This window comes from Notamacropus eugenii, chromosome 5 (genome assembly GCF_028372415.1).
Source record: "Notamacropus eugenii isolate mMacEug1 chromosome 5, mMacEug1.pri_v2, whole genome shotgun sequence".
NCBI lineage: Eukaryota > Metazoa > Chordata > Mammalia > Diprotodontia > Macropodidae > Notamacropus > Notamacropus eugenii.
The window spans coordinates 107,707,675-107,730,241 of record NC_092876.1 but is presented as its reverse complement, the minus strand read 5'-3'; the positions used below and the strand labels follow the sequence as shown (position 1 = coordinate 107,730,241).

General features: G+C 38.4%; 1 long non-coding RNA gene across 1 annotated transcript in view; it reads right to left on the bottom strand.

Annotated features, from left to right (window-relative positions):
• Window positions 1-22,567, bottom strand: part of LOC140505022 (uncharacterized) — a 98,706-nt gene that overhangs the window by 17,259 nt on the left and 58,880 nt on the right. The window lies entirely within an intron of this gene.

The window sequence follows — 22,567 nt, the reverse complement described above, 5'->3', positions numbered from 1 at the left end:
ATTTTCATTACTATTGTCATTGTAATTATGTAATTTCTCAAATGACATTCAACCAATCCTTTTTCTCTATTCATTTCTGTGCCCAGTTCAGTTTCCACATGCAGTGTTTGTCCAAGATATGAGTACTGGTTAACTCAATGGACTACCCAGCTGACTGCATGACATAATCTAGACAATACATGCTCTTCATCCATTTGGTTTTTCCTATGTGGATTGCTGGGTTGATCCCTTTTGAGTGACTGGATTTTGCTGAGGAGATGCTGTAGTATTCTATGATTTAATGCAGTCATCACAATGACCCCACAGTGGACTGTCTGGAGAGTTTCCCCAATAGAGAATTCCCTTCCAATTGTCCTTTGGGTAAGACATTGTCCACGAAGCTGGTAGACACCTTTGGTTAGTTTATGTCTTTATGCTGTATGATTCATTTGATCTTGATAATTAAAGGATAGTTAGACAATCACCTGTGGTTGCATCTGTCAAAGTTTTTCTAATCTTAATGGAGATACCGTGTTGGGGAGGCTGAATTTTGCTCTACTGGGACAAATGCTTTGTTATAATCAAAGTAATTACAAATAACACCTTAAAAAAAATCTTCATCCTTTTAAATACAAATTAAAAAGACTTGAAGCTACACCAAATTGGCAAAAGTAAACAAACATAATAGATAAAACCCAGTGCTGATGGCATAAAAGAGAAAAGGTTATCCTCATCTATTGCACATGGAATTGTAAATTAATGGGATAATTTTGGAAAGTTTTATGGAAACACATTGCAAGAGTTATTAAAAAATGATACCCTTTGACCTAATAATCTCAATACTGAGATGTGCCCCAAGGTGGGGAAAATTATCTTTTTTTTAAGACATTAGTAATAGCATAATTTGTCATTTTCAAAAGCTAGGAACTAAAATGTCCAGTAACTGGGGGTGGTTTAATAATTTGTGGCATATCATCATAATATGTTCCTGCAAAGCAATTTAGGATGATCAAAACAGGGAATATAAAGAAATATAGAAAAGATTATATGGAATTATGTGAAGTAAAGTAAACAGAACCAGAAAAACAGTATGTAGATGGGCTACAACAATATGACAATGTATATGCAAATGAAAGGATGAAAGGACCAACAAAAATAATGGAAGGGAGCAGAAAAAGAAGGAATAATGGATAAACTGGTACATATATCTCTACGTTAAAGGGTATTTTTAATTAGTTGTAAGTATAAGCTTCATTTTTTTAATGTTCAAAGTTCATCAGTTATTCATAAATACTAAAACCAATCAGTAAACATTGATCAAATGTCTACTGTGTGCCAGGTACTGTAAGAAAATCAAGAATCTTGAGTGTTTACAGAGGAGAGTTTCTCCAGACTTGGAGAGAAAGGGGTACTTAATTAAGCAGTGGTGATTGTGCCTCAAGAAGAAAAGCAGGATAGAATTGAGGAGCCAGAGAGAACAGTATCTGCTGAAAACCAAGGGGCTGTACATAACAAGGAAAGACTGCGTATTTTCAAGAAAGAGGGAGCCATTTTGTTGTTATAAACCTCATCAAGCTAGGGTAAGATATTATTCTGTGTCACTGTAAATTACCGATCTATATTCAGTACTGTCAACCTGTACAAACACCCAGACCTACCAGGTGACTGATAAAAAAAAACAAAATGAGGCATTTATTCAGGTTCAGTGAATTGTAAATGGGGACAACATGCTGCCTTACTCAGACAGGGATGTCAGGGAGGGAGGAGGAAAAAGGATCCTTACATAGCAGAGTCATGGAAAAGTGGAGAACATGTGGTCTGAATACACAGAACAGCCCAACTGCAGGAAGAGTGTTACAGAAGTGTCCTTGTGCTTATCTCTGTCCAGGAACAGGGGTAGTTAGAAACTGCTGTGGAGTGTGTGTGTGCGTGTGCGTGCGTGCGTGTGTGTGTGTGTGTGTGTGTGTGCGTGCGTGTGTGGAGGGGTTTCTTGAGGGCAGTTAGAAATTGTTGGTCAGAACAGAGATTCCCAGGAGTTGACCTTGGGAGTGGGGGCGGGGTGGAGAGGGGGGAAAGAGGTTAGAAACTACTAATCAGAATAGGGTAGAAGTCCAGGTTCCCAAGGGTTGACAGTATCTAACCTCAGATTTGAGGTGTTTTCTTGGGTTATAGGAGTTTTGCATTTTTAGTACCCCAGAATACCTGTGAAAATGGCATTATGGAAGCTAAAAGATACCTCATAGAATCAGCCTTCCTCACGGTTCATCTCAGGGATCACCTCCTCTTCTATTCACTTATCTCTGTAAATGTATTCCCAGTAAAATATACCTCCTTAAAGGCAGGGACCATTTTTGGAGGGGTGGGCTATTTATCTTTGCTTTCACATCACCTGTCTCAGAGCTTCCTATAACTTAGGAACTTCCTAAGTGCTTGTTGAATTGAATTAGATTGAGTGTCTCCTCTTGTCATAAAAGGAAACAAATCTTTTTTATAATTCACTCCTAGATTTTGTCCTTGTCAGGGGAGCTTTGAGGTATCACTAAAATAAATATTACAACAGTTTCTTTTCTAGAATATGGAAATAAGGAAGTGCCAGAGGGAGGAAAAGGAGAAAGGACAATATCCCAAGTTATCAGAGAAGAAATCCCTAATCCTCTGAGTGAAAGTACCAGAAATATAATGATAGTATATACCACAGGGAACCTTCCAGAGCTGTCTTAATCTGTCTCATCAGAGTCACCTACATTGTCTGTGCTTCTATATTCAAGGGGACAATGAGACCCCAACTCCTTGACCTCAAATCCAAGACTGGGGAGAGGAGCCTCAATCCATCAATCAATCCATCAGTTTCACTAAGATACTGTTAAGATCTTTACCCTTTGTTTCTGTTGTGTAATCATTCAATCATGTCCCACCCATCATGACCCCATGGATCTTCTGTCCTCCAATATTCTGGTTCATTGTTTCCCTATCTATCCATTTCATCCTCTGCCATCTACTTTTCCTTTTGTCTTCAATCTTTCTAAACATCAGGATCTTCTCCAATCAGTCCTGTCTTCTCATTGTGTGGGCAAAGTATTTAAGCTTCAGCTTAGTATTTGCTCTGACCTTGTCGCTGGTTCTACCCTTTGAGTCTGGGATGGCGCTTGAAACATCTTGTCTCTAGTCCACCCCAGTTTAGATTCTTATCACATTTCATTTGGATAACTACGGTATCCTTTTAACTGGTTTCCCTGAGTCCAGGGTCTGTCTTCTCTAATCTGTCCTCCACACAGCCACCAGATTAGGTTTTCTGATGCACAGATTTAACCATGCTAGTCCCCAACTCAAGAAGTTTCAGTGGTTTCTTATTGCCTCTAGAATAAAATACAAAATCTCTACCTTTACAATTAAAACCCTATCTCCAGGTTACTTTTATAGATGTTTTATATTATTTCCCTCAGTCCATGCTATATTTCAGTTATACTGACCTATTGGCTCTTCCCCAAACTTGCTTCCATCTTCTATTTCTGGACCACCCAACAAGCCCATGCCTGGGATGCAGTCCCACTGTGCCAACACCTCCTGGAATATGCAGCGTTTTTCAAGGTTCATCTCAGGGGCTATCTCCTCCAGGAAGCCATTTCCCATTACATCTCTTCTTAAATGTTTTCTTCCTCTTGAAATTATCTTATATTCACTTATCTGTACACATGTTGTATTTTCAGTAAAATATCAACTCCTTAAAGGCAGGGATTTTTTTGTTTTATCTCTGTATTTCCATCACCTGGCACAGTGCCTTCCATATAGTAGGAGTTTGATAAGTGCTTGTTGAATTGAATTAAATTGAGTGTCTTCTCCTGCTGCAAAGGGGAACAAATTTTTTCTATAATTCACTCCCAGATTCTCTCTTAGTCAGGGAAGCTTTGAGGCAGCACTAAAATAAATAGTGCAATAGTCCCCTTGCTAGGATACGGAAACAAGGAAGTGTGAACACTCCAGAGGAGCATCCCTAACAAACTGTACAGCAGTGGTCTCCAGAGCAGGGGTGGGGTCATGGATTGACCCAAAGGGGCTTGTGATCAAGTAAGAGGAGGATAGGAAGATGAGTCATTTCCTACCCTTTATGGGATTAGATCACTCTGAGGTTTCTTTCCAATATGACCAACACCACCTTCATACCCAAATACTCCTCTGCTTCACCTCATTCCACCTCTTTGTTGTTTAAGAGTCCCAACCTCCCCCATTCTGAACCATGGTCAGTCCTTACAGACCCCAAGCATCTACAACCACAATTGACGAAAGGCCAGTGGGGAAATATTGCCGCCATCCCTAGTCCCCAGGTTACCTTATGGCTGGGGCAGGCATCCTTCAAGGGTAGGTTCTGCAGATGAATAAGAGCCTTCCCTTCTTGCTTTTCATTTTGGGTGAGACAGAATGAATCACATAGGATGAGCAAGCCCAGACAGAGTATGGTCTGTATCATGGATACCAATCCACTATCTTTGCCCTCCCCTTTTCCCCATGACCTTCCAACCCCATCTGTCTTCCAAACTTTCCTATTATTATCTAAGGTACCACCATTCTTTCACCCAGTCACTGAGGCTAGAACCTTGATGTCATTTAACTGCTCACTTTCCCTCACCCCACATATTCAATCATTTGTCAAATCTTGTCTGTCTTCCTCCACCTATCCCTTTCTTTGTCCACATGTAACCACCACCCAAGTTCAGCCCTTCATCAGCTCTAGACTGAACTATTGTAATAGCCTTCTGGTTGGTTTCCCTGTGTCAGGTCTTTGCTTTCTCCAACCCAAAGTGATTTTCTTAAAGTACAGATCTCACCATATCACTTCCCTATTTAATAAACTCTGGTGGGTTCCCTATTGATTTTAGGATTACATATTATTCCATTTTTATCTTTCAAATGTTTTGTTTTTGCAAAGGTTTTCAAAGTATGGAATTAGTACAAAGATGTATGTATAAAACTTATAAATAAGGGAAAATATATGTAATACTCAAAATGTTATCACTGATAAATGTATGATGAAATTTATTACTGATAAGTACATGATCAAAACAGCTTAGAGATCACTAGAGCAGAATTACTCACTCTCATTCTCCCATAAACAAGTCAACAACATTTATTAAGCACCTACTATGTGTCAGGCAGTAGGCTGAATAAGCTAGCTTTGAGGCTGCCATCTGGAAGTAATGGTTTAGAAGCTACCCTGGATCCAAAAATAGGTAAAAGGGTGCAGAAAACTGAGGGATGCAGAGGGGAAGGAAGCTTCAGCCTCTCTTCCATTCCCACCTATACTACTGACAGGTGAAACTGACATGCATTTACATTAATAAGTGTATGCTGGTCTGGGCCTCCTTCTGCACAAAGTACAGCAGGGAGTGGTGAGTCTCTTTGGAAGGCTTTATTTGCTGGAAATGGAGATGAAACTGCCTCTTTTTTTTCCAATTGCAGCATCAACAAGCACTGTGTCTCTTGGTAACACCTAGAAGCAAACTGAGTGAAGAGCTATCCTATTCACTGTACAGAGTGTTTTGCAATACCGGAGAAGGTCTTGCTTCCAGAGGCAAACACAATTAGACCAGTTCTCAAGTCATTTTTCACGCTCCACAGAACTCACCGTTGGGTGGCAACAGAGCCAGTTCAGAGGGGCAGTTGTGTGGATGACAAGTGACCTTTAACATTTCTGGACAAACATTGCTCTTCCTGAGGCAATTCAGCTGTGGAAGCAAACATCTGACTCATCCATAGAAACAGAGGTGGAATAAATGGCAAGGCTGATCTCAACACCATCTAAAATATAAGTCCTTTACCCCAGAATAATCCAATTTATATAAATGGGACTTTCATCAACCTCCCTAACAATAGAAAAGTAGGGACCTTAAAAGTTACAAATCATTTCATATATTTACAATAAAACTGATCCCATAGATATGCAGGGAGTTTATCAAGGGAGTTGTCCCAGTTCCACTTGATGGGTTATAAACTGTTGTTTGATACTTTGATCATATCTTCCTATGAACACATCCCTTGGCATCTCCTGGAGGAAGAGTTTTAATGATATCTGCTAAATTGGCTAGGACTAGAGGATGGACTTTGTGAGAAGACTTGCCCATTTAAATAATTATATATGGGAGGTGACAGACTGCCCAGCCTTCTCTTTCTGTCTTTCTTCCACAGAGATTTTGAAAGTGAAACAGAGGTAAGATATGACCTGGTTCTAGGAGCTATTGATGGCTGCCTTGGGGTGGGGGTAAAGGAAAGATTTGGTAAGTGCCTACTATGTTCCAAGAACTGTTCTAAGCACTTTAAATACACACACACACACGTAATGTATTATAATTACATTAAAGTGTTGTGGCAGAGTCCATGTGACCAAAGAGGGAAGTTGCTGACCCCAACTAGATCACTAGCGATGCAACCTCTCAACTACATGGCACCTATGAAGAGACAAATAAGATAGTTTGAGTGAGAGGAATTCCTAAACTCACAGTTAGAGAAAAGAAGGTTTCTTGGGTAGCATATCCTGAAATGTAGCCTTTGAGCAAGAGAAGGGAGTTTTCCTGGGCAGCTCTAGCCTTAGGGATTACCTGAATCTAGTTTTCTACTGAGATAAGGGGGGTTTCCAGGGAAGTATGCATTTTGTACATGGCTCCTTTGTCTAATATCAGCACTGAAATAAAACCCCAACATGGGGAAACGAGGACATGGATCTTGCCATCATTACTCCTGTAAGTGATTTGGGCTGTGGATCTCATAGGAAGGGAGTTGCTTGCTAGCAAACCCAAGTGTATTGCCCTTCTGAGGGGAGTCCAAGCCTTCAAAGTGATACCACAAGATTGGATGCCTGTATGGGTCTCTGTGGGGTGAAAGTAAGACTCACTGGAATGTTTAGGTGTTACCTGTTGTAATAGAAGTAATATTCCTAAAACCTGGATTAGGCCTACCTATCTACCTTCTCTCCTGGGAGAGAGATTAACTGTCCTTAAAGTGGGCAGAGTGATCCGAGGACCTGATTGGCCCATTTCCCTAATGCAGCTTTCTGGTCACCTAAAGGCATAACCCTCCAATCCACATGAAGGTGGGGACCCTTGCAACTCAAGATCACACAAATGATTGTGTCCTTCACTGAATTTTGCCCAGTTGACCAGATTTGTTTCCCTATAGAGATGAGAGTGGCTGCATCCAAAGAAGCTGTCACTGTATTCTTGTTGCATACCTTTGCTATGTTAGAGCAAAGAAAATTTCCTTTTGTTAGTTGTTTTATGACTCACAAGTTCCTCATTTTGTCTGAACATCAAACCTGAACTGAGAACCCTGGCACTAGAATTACTTTCAGCACCTGTCTAGCAATCCTAAGTGCATTTCTAAAAATTTTTTTAAAATATGTTTTCATTTATTTATTTAATTTCAATCAATTATTAAATTATTTTTATGGATTTTTAACATTTTTATTATTTTATATTATAATTTTTATGTTGTGTATTTATTTAATTAAATATTTTTCAATTACATTAAAAATTTTTTTAAACAACTCTGCATTTCCCTTTTGAAGGGAGTTCAAACCATAGAGTGGCACTATAGATCTGGGGGACTGCATATATTCCCATGGAAAGTGAGATTCACCTGAATGTTTCTTATCTTGCACAGTGTTTCATTAAGGTGGCCTAAGATCCTGCCAGCTTTTTAGCTTCTATGATCTAGTGTTAACTCATTTCAAGTTTGCAGGGTGTACTGAAACCCCTGTGTCTTTCTCACACAAATTGGCCCCAAAATGAAACTTATTAGGTTGATTTTTTTGAGCCCAAGTATACGGTTTCACATTTAATCCTGATTAAGTGACAGATACAGCCCTTTGTTCTTATTTGTCAGCATCATTTTGGACTCTGACTCTCTCCCACAAATTGTTGGTGACTCCTTCTAATAGCTGTACATTTGAAAAGTATGCCACCTATAAAAATTATTTATTTTCAAAATGTTAAACAGTATACTTTCCAAAGACAAATCCTTAAGAAACTCCACTAGGACTTTCCAGACAGGTTGACATTGATTTGGGGGAGGAACTAGTAATATGGTAGAATAAGCACTGAATTTGGAGTCATAGGACTTGGATTAAAATTCCAGTTCAGCTATATATTGAACTGTGTGTTCTTGGACAAATCTCTTCAGCCTCAGTTTCCTCAATTGTAAAATGAAGCATTTGGAATAAATGCCCTTTATGGTTTCTTCCAACTTTAAGCCTATGATCATATTAATCACTATTTTTGGCAGACTTATTTTTATCTAAAATAAAATTAGCATGTTGATAGAGATATGACTTACCCAAGATCACAAAGTTAGCAAGTGGCAAAGTTGGGATTTGAACCCAGAGCTCTGACTCCAAATCCAATGACCTTTCTACCATAATATGTTAGCTTTAAAAAAAAAAACAGGAACAGAAACTGAGTCTCAAGGAATTGAAGAGACTTGTCTGGAGTCACACAGCAAGCATAAGACAGAGTCAGGCCAATAACACAAACCAACACTCTTGACTATGAAAGCCTACCTCTTAGAGTGCTGGTCTTAGAATGAGGAAGGCCTGAGTTTAAATACCACTTCTGACATTTACTAATTATGCAGTCAAAGACAAATCAGGTTACCTCTCTGAGCCTCTTTCGTAAGTTTTTGCTTTTGTAAAATAACCCCATTCAATTATTTTATCAAATATCCATTGTGTAGATATGCATCCCAGAAAAAAGCTACTCATCCCCAACTTCTCTTTCACTCTTTATAAATTTCATTTTTAAAAAAATCTGAATTTATAAAACACCAAATAAAATGGGTAATTCCATAGATATAGTATAACATAAAAGAGAAATGTACATGAAAGTGTAGATTTCTATTATATTCAGCTTGTTTTTCTTTTCAAATAAGTAAATTCATATATATAATCCACATATAACACACACATATTTCCCCAAAGTCTCTACAACATCTGTCATTTTCCATTTAGTTATCTTTGCTAATCTGGTGTGTGTGAGACAGTACTGCTTTAATTTACATTTCTCTAATTATTAGCAAGTGAAAGGATTTCATACAGTTTTGAGAAGTTAGATTTCTTCCTCTGAAAACTGCCTGTTCATATCCTTTGACCATTTATCTATCGAGAGATGACACTTGCTCTTATAAATTTGAAATATGTGTTTACATTTTTGGAAGTGAGACTTTTATCTTAAAAGTTGCTAGAAATATTTTTCCCATATATATAATACATCCATAAATATAAAAACTTTCAAAGCTATCCTGTGTGTCTGCGATTCTTGCTGGCTTTAATTTTGTTCTGTATATTTAAAAAGCAACAATAATCCTCTTTTCTTCCTTTTCTTTTTCTTTTCTCCCTCTTTTTTTTGCTATCTTTTTCCTAATCTTTCCTCTCTTGCAAACTTTCCCAAATTGGAAGGCAGAAAAAAAAAGGGAAATAAAGTCCTTGTAACAAACATGTGTAATCAAGTACAATAAATTTCCCATATTGGCCATGTTCAAAAATGTATGCCTTATTCTTCATCTCGATCCCTTCAGCTCTGTCATTGTGTGGATACCACACTTCTTTGATCTTCTGGGATCCTACATGGTCATTTCATTGATCAAAGTTCTTAAGTCTTTCAAAGTTGTTTTTCCTTATTGTATTGTTACACACATTGTTTTCCAGGTTCGTGAAAGTCTCAGGTTTCTCTGAACCTATTCCTTTCATCATTTTTTATAATACAAGATTCTTTACATTCATACACTGTAATTTGCTCAGCCATTCCCCATTTGATGAGCACCCCTTTAGAATAGTCAAATTCTTTGCTATGACAAAAAAGTTGCCAAAAATAATTTTGTATAGGTCTGTCCTTTTCCTCTTTCTTTGATCTCCTTGAGGTATGGACCTAGTAATGGCATTACTGGGTCAAAGAATATGGAGAGTTTAGTGACGGTAGCTTGAAACTGCTTTTCAAAATAGCTAAAATAATTCACAGCCCCACCAACAGTACATTAGTGTGCCTGTTTCTCCAAAGCCCCTCCAATAGTTGCCATTTTCCTTTATGTCGTCTTCGCTAATCTGAAGGGTGTGAGGTAAAGCCTCAGAACTGCTTTAATTTGTATTTCTCTAATTGGCAAGTGGAAGGATTTCTTCTAATAGTATCGAGAAGTTAGATTTCTTCCTTTGAAAACTGCCTGCTCATATCTATTGACCATTTATCTATTGAGAGATGGCTCTTATTCTTATGAATTTGAAACATTTGTTAATATATTTTGAAAATGAGACCTTTATAAAAAAAAAAGTTGCTACAAGCATTTTTTCCCAGTTATCTGTTTTCCTTCAAATTTAACTGGACAAGATTTGTTTGTGTGAAACCTCTTTAAATTTTATGTAACCAAAAATGTCCATTTTATCTTCTGAGATCATCTCTATACCTTGTTTGGTCATGAACTCTTCCTCTATTCATATATCTGAAAGGCAATTATTTCTTTGCTCCTTCAATTTATTTAAAACATCACCCTTTATGTATAAGTCATGTGGTATAAGATGCTTGAAAGTTACTTTCTGCCCGACTACTATCCAGTTTTCTCAGCAGTTTTTGTTCTGTAGTGAGTCCTGACCCCAGTAACTAGGATCTTTTGGTTTATCGAATAATATGCTGTGGTGTCCATTTGCTTTTCTCTGTCCCAAGCCTAATCTGTTTCATTGATAAATTTCTCATTTAAACCAGTAACAATTCATTTTGACGATTACTGTCTCATGGTATAATTTGAGATCTGCTACTGGTAGGTCCCATTCCTTCTCTCTCTCTCTCTCTCTCTCTCTCTCTCTTTCTCTCTCTCATCTCCCTTCTCTCTTCTCTCTTTTATTATTTCCCTTGAGATTCTTGACCTTTTCTTCCTTCAGATAAACTTCCTTATTATTTTTTCTAGCTCTGTAAAGAAATCTATTAGCAGTTTGATTGGCACAACACTGAATAGGTAAACTAACATGGGTAGTACTGTTACTTTTAATAAATTCACTCAGCCTACCCTAACTGGGTATCTCCCCAATTATTTATGTCTATCTTCATTTTTCTAGGAGTGTTTTGTAGTTATATTCATATAGTTCCTGCCTGTGCCATGGTAGATAGACTCCTAAGTATTTTATATATTCTGAAGTTATTTTAATTAGATTTTTTCTTTCTAACTCACCTTATTGAATTTTATTGGTAATTTACAGAAATACTATCAGAAACAGCTCATTTTCTTTCCCCCTCCAAACCCTTTCCCCTTCTGAAGTTTCCTATTACTCTTGAAAGTACTACTAACCTCCTAGTCCCCTAGGCTCTAAACCTGGGTGATATCCTCAACTCCTCACTCTCTCCTCCCCATATCCACTTTGTTGCCAAGTCCTATCAATTTTATCATTGTAACATCTCTTGCATACACCCCCTTCTCTTCTCTAACACTGCTACCACCCTGGAGTAGACTTTCTTCAATCCATACCTGATCTATTGCAATAATCTACTGGTTGTTCCCCCACTTCAAGTCTCTCCCTACTCCAATCCATCCTCCACTTAGCTGTCAAACTGATCTTCCTAAAGTTCAGATGGGATCATGTCACTCTCTGCCCTTTCTCATCAGCAGGATGGAATATAAAATCCTCTATTTGGCATTCATAGTCTTTCACAACCTGACCCCTTCCTTCCTTTCCAGCCTTCTTATCTTTCACTCCCCCCCCACAACTCTGTCTGATTCAGTGAAGCTCACTTCCTTGCTACTCCAAATATTTTCACTGGCAGTTCTCCCCATACCTGAAATGCTCTCCCTCGTGATCTCTGCTTCCTAGCACAGCCAGCTTCCTTTAAGTCCCGACTAAAATCCTTCCTTCTGCATGAAACCTTTCCTCTACCCCATGATGCTAATGCTTTCCTTTGTGGTGGACAAAAGATGAAATAACTGAGGAAAACAAAGGTTCAGTCTACCAAGCATATTAATTTATTAAGCAATGCATACCAATTGCCCAAAAAACTGGGACCAGACCACCTCAACTTAGGCATGGACCTCGAATACAGAAGGAGACAGACACATCAAAAGACACATCAAAAACAATCAAATAAGATCAGTTAACTAAAAGGAGACAATACGGCATTAGGTTTTTTGTTTTCTAATTGGAGGAAATGTTAGGGACTTTCTAAGCTGGGAAGGAGAGTATGAACAGGTACAATTCCCTGAATGTTGAAAAAGATGTGTCTCACTCCTGCCGAGTGTTTGTAAACAAAGGAACATAAAAACAATAACTGATTGACCAGTATGGGACTAGTCTTCAGAGAAGATATATGAACTGCTTGAGATGTACAGTTGTGAGAAAACTCCCTGTCTTTGGATCTGAGTTTCTGGTCAGCATAACTTAAGTCTTTGGTTAAGAGTTCCTAAACAACAGATAGGGGTGGTCCGGCTTCCTCTCCAGGCAGGGTTGGGTTCAAACAATGCAATAACATTTTCTCCCAATTCCCACAACTGAATAAAGTTTTCTCACAGGATAGAAGTTGGATTGGACTCATAATTGATTTGAAAAGGAACTGAGTATGCTCCTGAATTGAACCACAAGATAGAGTCTGTGTGGTTCACTCAAATCCCACCATTAACCACTTGCTCTCCTAAATCCCCTCAATTCTCTCGCCCTCTATTAGTTTTCTCCAATGTATTCTGTATATATCTTGTTTTACATGATTGATTGAATGTTGTCACCTCCATTACACTGTGAGCTCCTTGAGAGCAGGGACTGACTTTTACCTTTCTTTATCTTCCCAGTACCTATTACAGTACCTCGTACAGAGTAGACACATAAAAAATGATTATTCACTTGCAGATACTACTATTTGATATAGGGCTAGAAGTAGCAGCTGCAGCAATAAGGCGTGAAAAAAGAAATTGAGGTAATATAGACAAAGGATCATTCAATAAGCAATTATTAAGCACCTACTAGATGCTGGGCACTGTGAATACAGAAAAAGGTTACAGATAGCCCCTGCTTTCAAAGAGGTCACATTCTAATGGGAGAGACAATATGCAAACAACTATTCACAGACTGTATACAGAATAACTGGGACATAATTAACAGAGGGAGGGCACCAGCATTATGAGAGATCAGGAAAAGCTTCCTATGGAAGGAAGTCTGGCACTCAAAGGAAGCCTGGGAAACCAAGAGATGAAGATGAGGAGGGAGAGCATTCCAGGCATCGGGCACAGCCAATGGAAATGCCTGGAGTCAAGTGAGGAAACTTCTTGGATGAGGGCCAGCAAGGAATTAATTGTCACCGAATCAAAAAGTACATGGGAGCCTGTAAGGTGTAAGAAAACTGGAAGGATAGGAAGGGACTAGGTTAGAGGTTATGAAGGACTTTGAATGCCAAATAGAGCATTTTATATTTGATACTGAAGGTGATATGGAACCACTAGACTTCACTGAATATGGAGGTGACATGATCAGACCAGAGTTTTAGAAAAATCACTGTTATGATACTGGACATCCTTGCTTTATTCTTGATCTTATTAGATAGATTTCTAATTTATCCCCATTACGTATAATGCTGGGATTTGGCTTCAGATGAATGATACCTACATGCTGAGGAAAGGTACATCTATTCCTGTATTTTTTCTAGTGCTTTTACAGAAATGGATGATGTATTTGGTCAAAAGTTTCTTCCCCTACCCCCCACATCTAGTGATATAATATGATTTTTATTTATTTATTTATAGTTTTCCTAATTTCTAGTGTATTTGTTTATCAAAGTTTTCCTAATACTAAACCAATGTTACATTGACAATGTAAATCCAACCTGGTCATACTGCATAATCTTTTTTATATACTGATGTAGCTTCTGTGCTAAAATTTTATTTAAAACTTTTGTGTCAATGTTCATTAGAGAAATAGGTCTATAGTTTTTTTTTATGTTTTGACTTTTATGGTAGAAGTATGAAGACCATATTTTCATCATAGAAAGAATTTTGTAGGATTCCTTTTCTTATTTTTTGCAAATAGTTTGTATAATGTTAGCAGCATTTGTTCTTTGAATGCTTGACAGAATTATCTTGAAAATCTACCTGATTCTTGTAGGGGATAGGGAGGATGGTACTTCCTTTAGAAGTTCAGTTACTGCTTGTTCAATTTCTTTTTCTTAGATTAGATTATTTTGATTCTCTATTTCTTGTTCTGTTAGTCTAGGAATTTTCAATATTTGTAAATATTTGTCCATTTCATTTAAATTGTCAGTTTTCTTGGCATATAATTGAGCAACACACTAAAAGAAAATTTAGAGAAAAAGTGAAAAGGGTAGAGATCAAAGTGTTGGAGGGGAAAACTACTTCCATTGCAACACTTTAATAATAAATCCCATCCTACTCAGCCATCCCATGATGCAGATCCCTGTAAAATCTAGTTTTATATGGATTAAGTCCAAACTCCTGAGTCTCCCAAAAAGTTCGTATTCTCTTTTGATAATTTTGCTCCCATCAAGAGTTTACTTTGGAGAATCTCCAAATATAGCTCCTGCCTAGTGTTCCACAAATGTAGATCCCCAGGTCTCATACAAATACTCAAGGTAATAAATACATATTGGATTACAGAATGGCCTTTATTTCACAAAAGAGAAAATGTGGAAGGCACAAAATCTTCAAAAGTATTCACAGACACAGAAAACCCCAGAATACCTACAGTAGCCCAAAAACCAATAAGGCCTTAGAGATAACACTGTCCTCCTTGGCACTAATACTTTGAGTTAACTGCCTTGCCCTTGCTCTGGGTGTTAATACATAGTTCTCTGAGGTTGTCAGTATTGTCCCTGGCCTTCTTCCATATATTGCTTTCACTTGGGAATTATTGGCCACCACTTTCACTATATACTTCTTTCTATGTTACATATCCTGCCCTCCACATTATTGAATCTGGTCTTCCCCTCTTTAAGTTCCAAATCAACTTAATTAAATCACCTAACCAAACCTATTCTTCCAGGACTTTGAGGCAAAGTTCTCTGTCCTTGGCCAGGAAGTCATTCATTACTCCAGTATACTTGACACTCATTAGCTGTGTGACTTTGGGAAAGTCACAACCCCAATTGCCTCATCCTGGGTCATCTCCAGTCATCCTGATGAATATCTGGTCACTGGATTCAGATGACTCTGAAGGGAAGTGAGGCTGGTGACCTGCACAGACCTCCCTCACTCAAAACAAAGACAACTGCGAGTCATGTCATTAATTCTCTGATGGCATGGTCTTCTTTGTCAATGAAGGATGAACACACACACACATCATAGGTCTACAATGTCTACAATGGTCTTTTAATTGATCAGTGATTGTAAAGCCTTAGACAAGAAAAGATTTCATGTACTTTGTCTGAAATTGTATAGAGAACAGTGAGTTAAACTGTTGCCTGATCTCATGAGCTATTTTAATAGTCCTTTGCATAGAAATGAAAATTATATAAAACAGAGCCTTGATTCTGGCCCCTCTTGCCTCACTTCTGCTTAGAGCTCTGATGCCAGGATGACTCATAACTCTGCTCCAACTGACTGGACTGAAGTTTTCCTTTAAAATTACGTAGCAAAAGATAATTGTGCATTTTTTTCTTCTCTTTTTCATCAGCTTGAGCCTACTTATGCCTGTGATATTTTGGTCTTTTTGCCTGGATAAAAACCTTCCTGTTTCATAGCTACCAGCTGCCGGATGCACATAGATTTAGAAATGAGCAGTGAAGGAATAGGAAAAAGCTTGTTACTGACCATTTTCAAAAATAACAAACTGATTCCTGACCTAGAATTGGGGATAGTAGGACCATCCAAGAGCAAAGTGTCTGGGGAAGAAAAGAGATGCTGAAACATGCCCCTGCTGAGATGGCTTATTCTTTTTACTTGTTGAAGTTATGGGGCTACTCTCAGTTTATTATGGTACCACCTCAGCATGGATTATCCTTAGGAATGAGTTGAATTAAGCCCAAGGGGAAAAAAATCTACTCACACTTACCAGTAAAGGGTTGAACAAGATTTGCACATAAAAGCATTCCCTTTGAACTGCTTCAGTTTGTTTTTGTAGCAAAGGGTACAGAGGAGTACAAGTCAAGAGTTTTCTAACAACACTGGTAAGATCTGTTCTCTTTTGTGGCCTTCCAATGCCTTTACAAACATGATCCAGTCATCAACAAACCTGCTCCTCTAGCCAACTGACTCCTCTAGAGACATGGAATTGTCTGTTGTCTAGAACAATAAGAACTATGTCATGGCTCCTGAAAATAAGAATGGAACAGCCATCAGTTTTGACAATGACCTGCATATTCAGACTAGCCCAGTGATACTAGAGAAGCAAGTAAGTTTTCAAAAAAATTCTTAAAGTGAACTGTTTAATCTACTTTAAAAGGAAGTATGCCAAAAATTATAAAAATCGGTGGGTTTGCAGGCAGAGTTCTTAACCTTTTTTTGTGTCATGGTTCCCCTTTGGGAATCTGGTCAATGCTTTTAAATGAATGAAATAAAGCATATAGGATTTCAAAGAAAATCAATTGCATTTAAATACAATTACTAAGAAATTAAAAACAGGAAACAAGCCCTTACACCCCGGGTTAAGAACCTCTCTGCCTTAGAAGAAGACATGAGAACAAGTTCAGTTCAGTTCAGTTCATTTGTGAATTTCCACAATTTTGGAGTACCAGTAAGAGAGGTGTTTTGCCCTGGGTCTCACAGCTAGTAAGTGTCTGAAGCGGGATTCAAACTCAGCTTGTCTTGACTCCAAATCCAGTTCTGTATCCACCATCCTGCCTAGTTGCCTCAGATTACAGTAGCCCCAGAACACACTCATAGATTTCTCTGGTTTTACCATACCGTCTCAGTAAATGCCTTTACTAAGAGTTAATCATGCATCCTGGCTAATTGTTAATGGGAAGCATACTAGTGGGGGCTCATGACTGATCACATTAGAAGAGTGGTATTAGGGAAGAGGGCAGTTTTAAAGTTATGAAAAGAGAATGTGTGTAAGTAGGGGAGGGAATGCTTAACACTTTAGGGGAAGTAGTGGGTAAATTATACTAAAGGGAAGGTGATTGGGAAGGAGGGCATCTATTGAGAAAATTTGGGCTAGATCAAGTTGACTAGAAGAAACCACTATCAACTGACACATGCTTCTTAGAGCGTGGCTCCCAAGCAACTCTCATAAGTATCTCCAACCAGAGTCGCCTGGCCAGGCTCAAGAGAGCAAGAGGCAAAAAGAGACTCCCATATAAAAGGGGTAAATCTGGTTTATCTTCAAGGTCAGCCTTACCTGTGGACTGATTGCAGGCTCTCAGCCAAAGAATATCTCCTTATCATCCGTTCCACAGAGGAAAAAGTCTTTCATTTAACAGTCAGAAATAAAAGACTTAAAATTAGTGGTTAAGGTAGCATCTGGATTAGAAGCACTGAACACTCCAGTGTAATCATTCAATTACTCAGTAAGACTAAATAAATGACTGAAATAGGAGCCTCTCCTGTTTGGATGGGAGGTAAATATTTGAAAGGGGTTGGTCAGCAGGAGACCAGTGGGGCTGAAAAGATCAGAGGTCACCATTGTCTTGAACCTGGGGGGAAAAAGTGAATGAAAGGAAATGGTAGTACTTAGAATTAGGAGGGGCGTCAGATAACTAATAGTAATATGTTCACATAGCACTTTGAGGTTTACATAACATTTTACAAATATTATCTCAACTATATCCTCACAACAAACTTGGGAGCTAAGAGCTCTTATTATTATTCCCATTATACAGAAAAGGAAGCAGACAAAGGTGAAATGCCTTGCCACAGTCACACAGCTAGTAAGTATCTGAGGCTGGACTTGAACTTAGTTCTTTTGACTACATATCTAGCTTTGTATCTGATGCACCTTCTGTCCTTTCCATGGCTTTCTCCACAATACCACACGGCTCAAAACAATCTTCACTGACTTCACAATTTTGCCTCCAGTTCACTCAGTTTACTGTCATCTGTGCTTGAATGAACAGAAGCTGTGTGAAAAGAGCCACTTTTCCTGCATGGCCATCAATATAAGGCCAGTGAGGTAAAAGACCCACTTCTCATTCTTTGCATGATCTGCATGAATGTATTTTTTTTTTTAAAACAGCTGACTTTAGCAGAAGGTGGCTTCCTTCCCAGAGGGTTAGCTGGAGTATCAGTATAAGCAAGTAAAAGTCTAACAACCAGCACTCTGGGAGAAAAATGAACACGACACACTTTAAAATTTAATCTGCAATATTAACATTTTCTCCTTTGCTTTCTTAAATCCAGATCATCAACAAAAATTTTTTTGTGAAAATTGTAAAATTGCAAAAAAAATTTTTGTAAAAAACATTTGTAAGCTTTTTTTTTTAACAAATTTTACAATAAATTTGTGGCATTCACCAACCGAGGTATAAATGCTCGCACTGAAAATATAACAATGACCTCTTCTGAGCCAGTTTGAGAAGGCTCCAGCATGCTATCCTCCCTCCTCACCTACCTGAATACAATCATAATTAATTATACCTCTGACCTCTTGGCAATGGAGTGTTTAGACTCAGATGTTTAGATAAGAAAGCATCTAGTTATGGAAAACACATTCATTAGGCTTAGAGTTAGAAAACGTGGATGTGAATCCCAACTCTGACATTACTAGCTGTGTGGCCTTAGACAACTCATAATTTCTCTGGGCCTGTTTGCTTGGCTCTAATGTGAGGACAAGACTTATACTTTTTATCTCATAGAGTTCTTGGGTATAATAATGGCAAATTATTATGAAAAAAATTATTATTATTAAATTAATATGATGCTATATAAAGGTTTATTATGTGTTGTATCACTTGATCCTCATAATAATAATCCTCCTGGGAGGTAGGCTCTATTATCATTCTCATTTTTGCAGAGGAGGAAACTGAGGCAGACAGCTGAAGTGTTTTGCCCAGGGTCATACAACTAATTATCTGAGGCAGAAATTGAACTTGGATCTTCCTGACTCTGAGACTAATAGAATCAATACCTAATGAGATGGTATATGAAAAGCACCTTGGACATGAATCACTTACTAGACAATGAGGCAGAATCTTGGTGGGGATCCTTGATGGGGGTTCTGGTGCTCAGCACTGAGAAATGATGGGAAGCTATGATATCTTCAGTAGCTTAACACAATAGAATCACACCAGAGAGGACCTTAGGAGGAATTCTTATCCCTGTGTGCAAATAGGGAAAGTTCTGAAGCAGCTCACTAAAGACTAGATTTAACTCCCTCTGGACAACGGACAAGCCTTTGTTATTTTTTTTAAGGTGTCCTGCATGTCTGTTTTTTATAGCCCCAAACACATAGATTCTAAATGGAGTTTCCAGTTTCTTCAAGATATTTGGCAAGACAGCTACCCAGTAGAGTCCTGAGCCCTACAGGAGCTTTTTAAACACAGCTACTTTTGTCATAGATTTGGTGTTTCAGGATGTGGTCTATATGAGACAGAATTTCAATTCGCCCCACGCCCTTCAAATATACCCAAGGCTTGGACCAGCCGGCTGCACCCACCAAGTTCAATTTCTGGACCAGTTTCATCAACAGTAATTCCGTGCTGTAATTGACATTATCATCATTACGGTGATAACAGCAAGCATTTGTAATTAATTTTTTACATGAACTTTCCATCCCCATGAGCAACAACTCATTATCCCCTTTTTTAAAATATGCTCTATGCTTTCATTTTATACTTAATAAGATTCAGGATTCATTTATTCAGCTGCTTAGGGGAGCACAATGGCAGAGAAAGACAGGTTTAGAACTCAACTGCTAAGCCTCAGACCTCTATGCTTTCTCTGAGGCCATGTTTAGCTGAAAATAACTGAGTACCCAGTAGTCAATGGAGTGAAGGAATGACTTACCACCTTTATATTCTCCATGCAGGCTGAGTTGAATATGGGGGAAGAAGTGGGAGGGGGATAACACACACACACACACACACACACACACACGCACACAATTTTTTGGTCGAAGCTTGTAGGGAACTATTGGTATGGAAACTCAAAAGCTCATAGTCTGAGAGTTAGCTAGGGCACAGAGAGGTGAAGTTACTTGCTTAGGGTCACATGGCAGCCAGGATAAATCAGAGGCAGGGCTTGAAGCCAACACTGTCTCTTCATCTATTTTCTCACATTGCTTTTTTAATATGTGATATATGTATATGTATATATATATATATATATGTGTGTGTATGTATATACATACATATACACACACATGCACACAAATATATACATATACATCTGTGCGTGTGTGTATATGTGTGTGTATATATATACATATATATATATGTATGAGTAAATAGCAAATATAGTCACAGCAGTTTCAGGCTAGGGGTAGGAAAAGAATGCTGACAACTGTAAAGATTGGGAAAGGCCTCATATAGGAAGTGGCATCTGAACTAAGCCTTGAAGGGAGCTCAATTACGTATTGTTATGTATGAATAACTGTCCAATTTATGTCATCCATGAAATTAGGTTAGCATCAAACCTTTGAAGAAACTTAGTTTGACCTATAAAGCTCTGGCTCCAGGCAACAAAACCATCTATAAATACATGACTATATTATAGGAAAGCTTCTGCATGTGTGGATGTTTCTCAGCAGCATCCTATATCGACCCTTCGCTATATGGTGTTGTAAGGGGGTGCTGCAGAATATTCTCTATATTCCTGCCCAGACACATAAGAATTCTGTCTTCTAGGAGCTCATGATCTACAGTGGGCAGATACAGATAAGCAGAGATTAAAATAAAGAATGTTGAATATCATGATCTCCATTTTACATCTGGGGAAATTGAGGTACTGGCATTAAGTGACTTGCCAAGAATTCTATAGCTAGTTAGGATTTGAACCTAGGATTCATGATTCCAGGAGGCAGCTGGGTGGCACAGTGGATAGAGCACTAGACCTAGAGTCAGGAAGACTGTGTTCAAATCCAGCCTCAGAAGCTCAGTAGCTCTGTGACCCTGGGCAAGTCATTTAACCCTCTTTGCCTCAGTTTCCTCATCTGCAAAATGAGCTGGAGAAATGGCAAACCACTCCGGTATCTCTGCCAAGAAAACCTCAAATGGGTGTCACAAAGATGACACATGATTCCAATCCAGTGCCCTTTCCATTGGAATATGATATCTCTCGATGTTTATACTATATGTCAGTACACCACCAGGTGAAGCTAGTTAGCACAGTGGATAGGGCACTAGGCCTGGGATCGAGAAGACCTGAGCTCAAATCCAGCCTCAGACACTTACTAGCAATGTGACCCTGGGCAAAGTAATTTCACCTGTGTCTGCCTCAGTTTCCTCATTTGTAAAATGGGGATAATAATAGCACCTACTTCCTAGGATTGTTGTAAAGATCAAATGAAATAATATTTATAAAGCTCTTAGCATAGTAGAGCAGATACCTCTTGCTACAGTCCTTGACTTGAATAGCACAAGAACTGCTCCCACCCAAACCACCCCTCATCCAGCCCCAACCTGCCTCTTGGGACCTGGCTAAAGATGATCCCTGATTATTTACCCATATTCCCTTCAGAGAATAGGTCTGCAAGCCTGTTTTACTTGTTTCCAGATAGGTGACAGCTTTTTATTTCTTCCACACAGAAAATGGATAAGATACAAAAGACACAGGAACCCATGAATACATATAGAAACATAAAACATTCAAATAGCCCTACATTCATTACACTCTCCCCTTGCCCTCGCCATCCCACCTCCACCTGCATATCATCAGGGCCTCTTGGTGAGAATACTGAACAAATATCTCCCATTCACTTCAGATTTGCATTATCTAAGCAACTCACTGCCATTGTCATGGAGGGCTCAAGCCTGATTGATTGGTTTGTTTACTCATTCATTCATTTGTTCATTTATCTATCTATTTATTTTTATCAATGAAACCCATTTATTAAAATCAATAACAAAACAGAAATCAGAGAAATTCTACATAGGATAATAAATACCAACCAATACAGCGGGAAGGAATTTTCCCATTGGGAACAAGATGACCACTCAATCAAGAAGACAATCCCCTAATTTAAATAGAAATTTCCTTCTGGGAAGCACAGAAGCTTTGCAGGTATCTCATCTCATTTTTTTAAAATAGAAGATAAGATTTCTTGCTTATTTATCATTCCAGGAAGCAGAATTATTTATGAACTGAAACATTAAACTTTCGTGACAATCGAATTAGAAAGGGCTATCAGTGTGAAAACAGTGTGGGTAGAACATGGGTGCTATATTTGGTCTCTCTTTGCTATGTTCTTGGTTCTACTTCACTCCTTAACTATCACTGGTCAATAGAGAATAATGTTATCATTTCCAGTGATGAGGAAACTGAGGCGTATAGTTCTAGCTCCCAATATAAGTTAATAAAGGGTCAGAAAGTAGGACCCTTGTTTCCAAATTTCTGATCCTTTCTTCTAATATGTGGACATGTACATAATGTGAGGTTTATTCCATAAGGGCTGAATGGGTCCTACTAACCCAGGTGAAAAGTAGCCAAAATTAGTATTTGCACTGAGAGTTCTTAGAGTTATCACCTTAAACAGGTGATG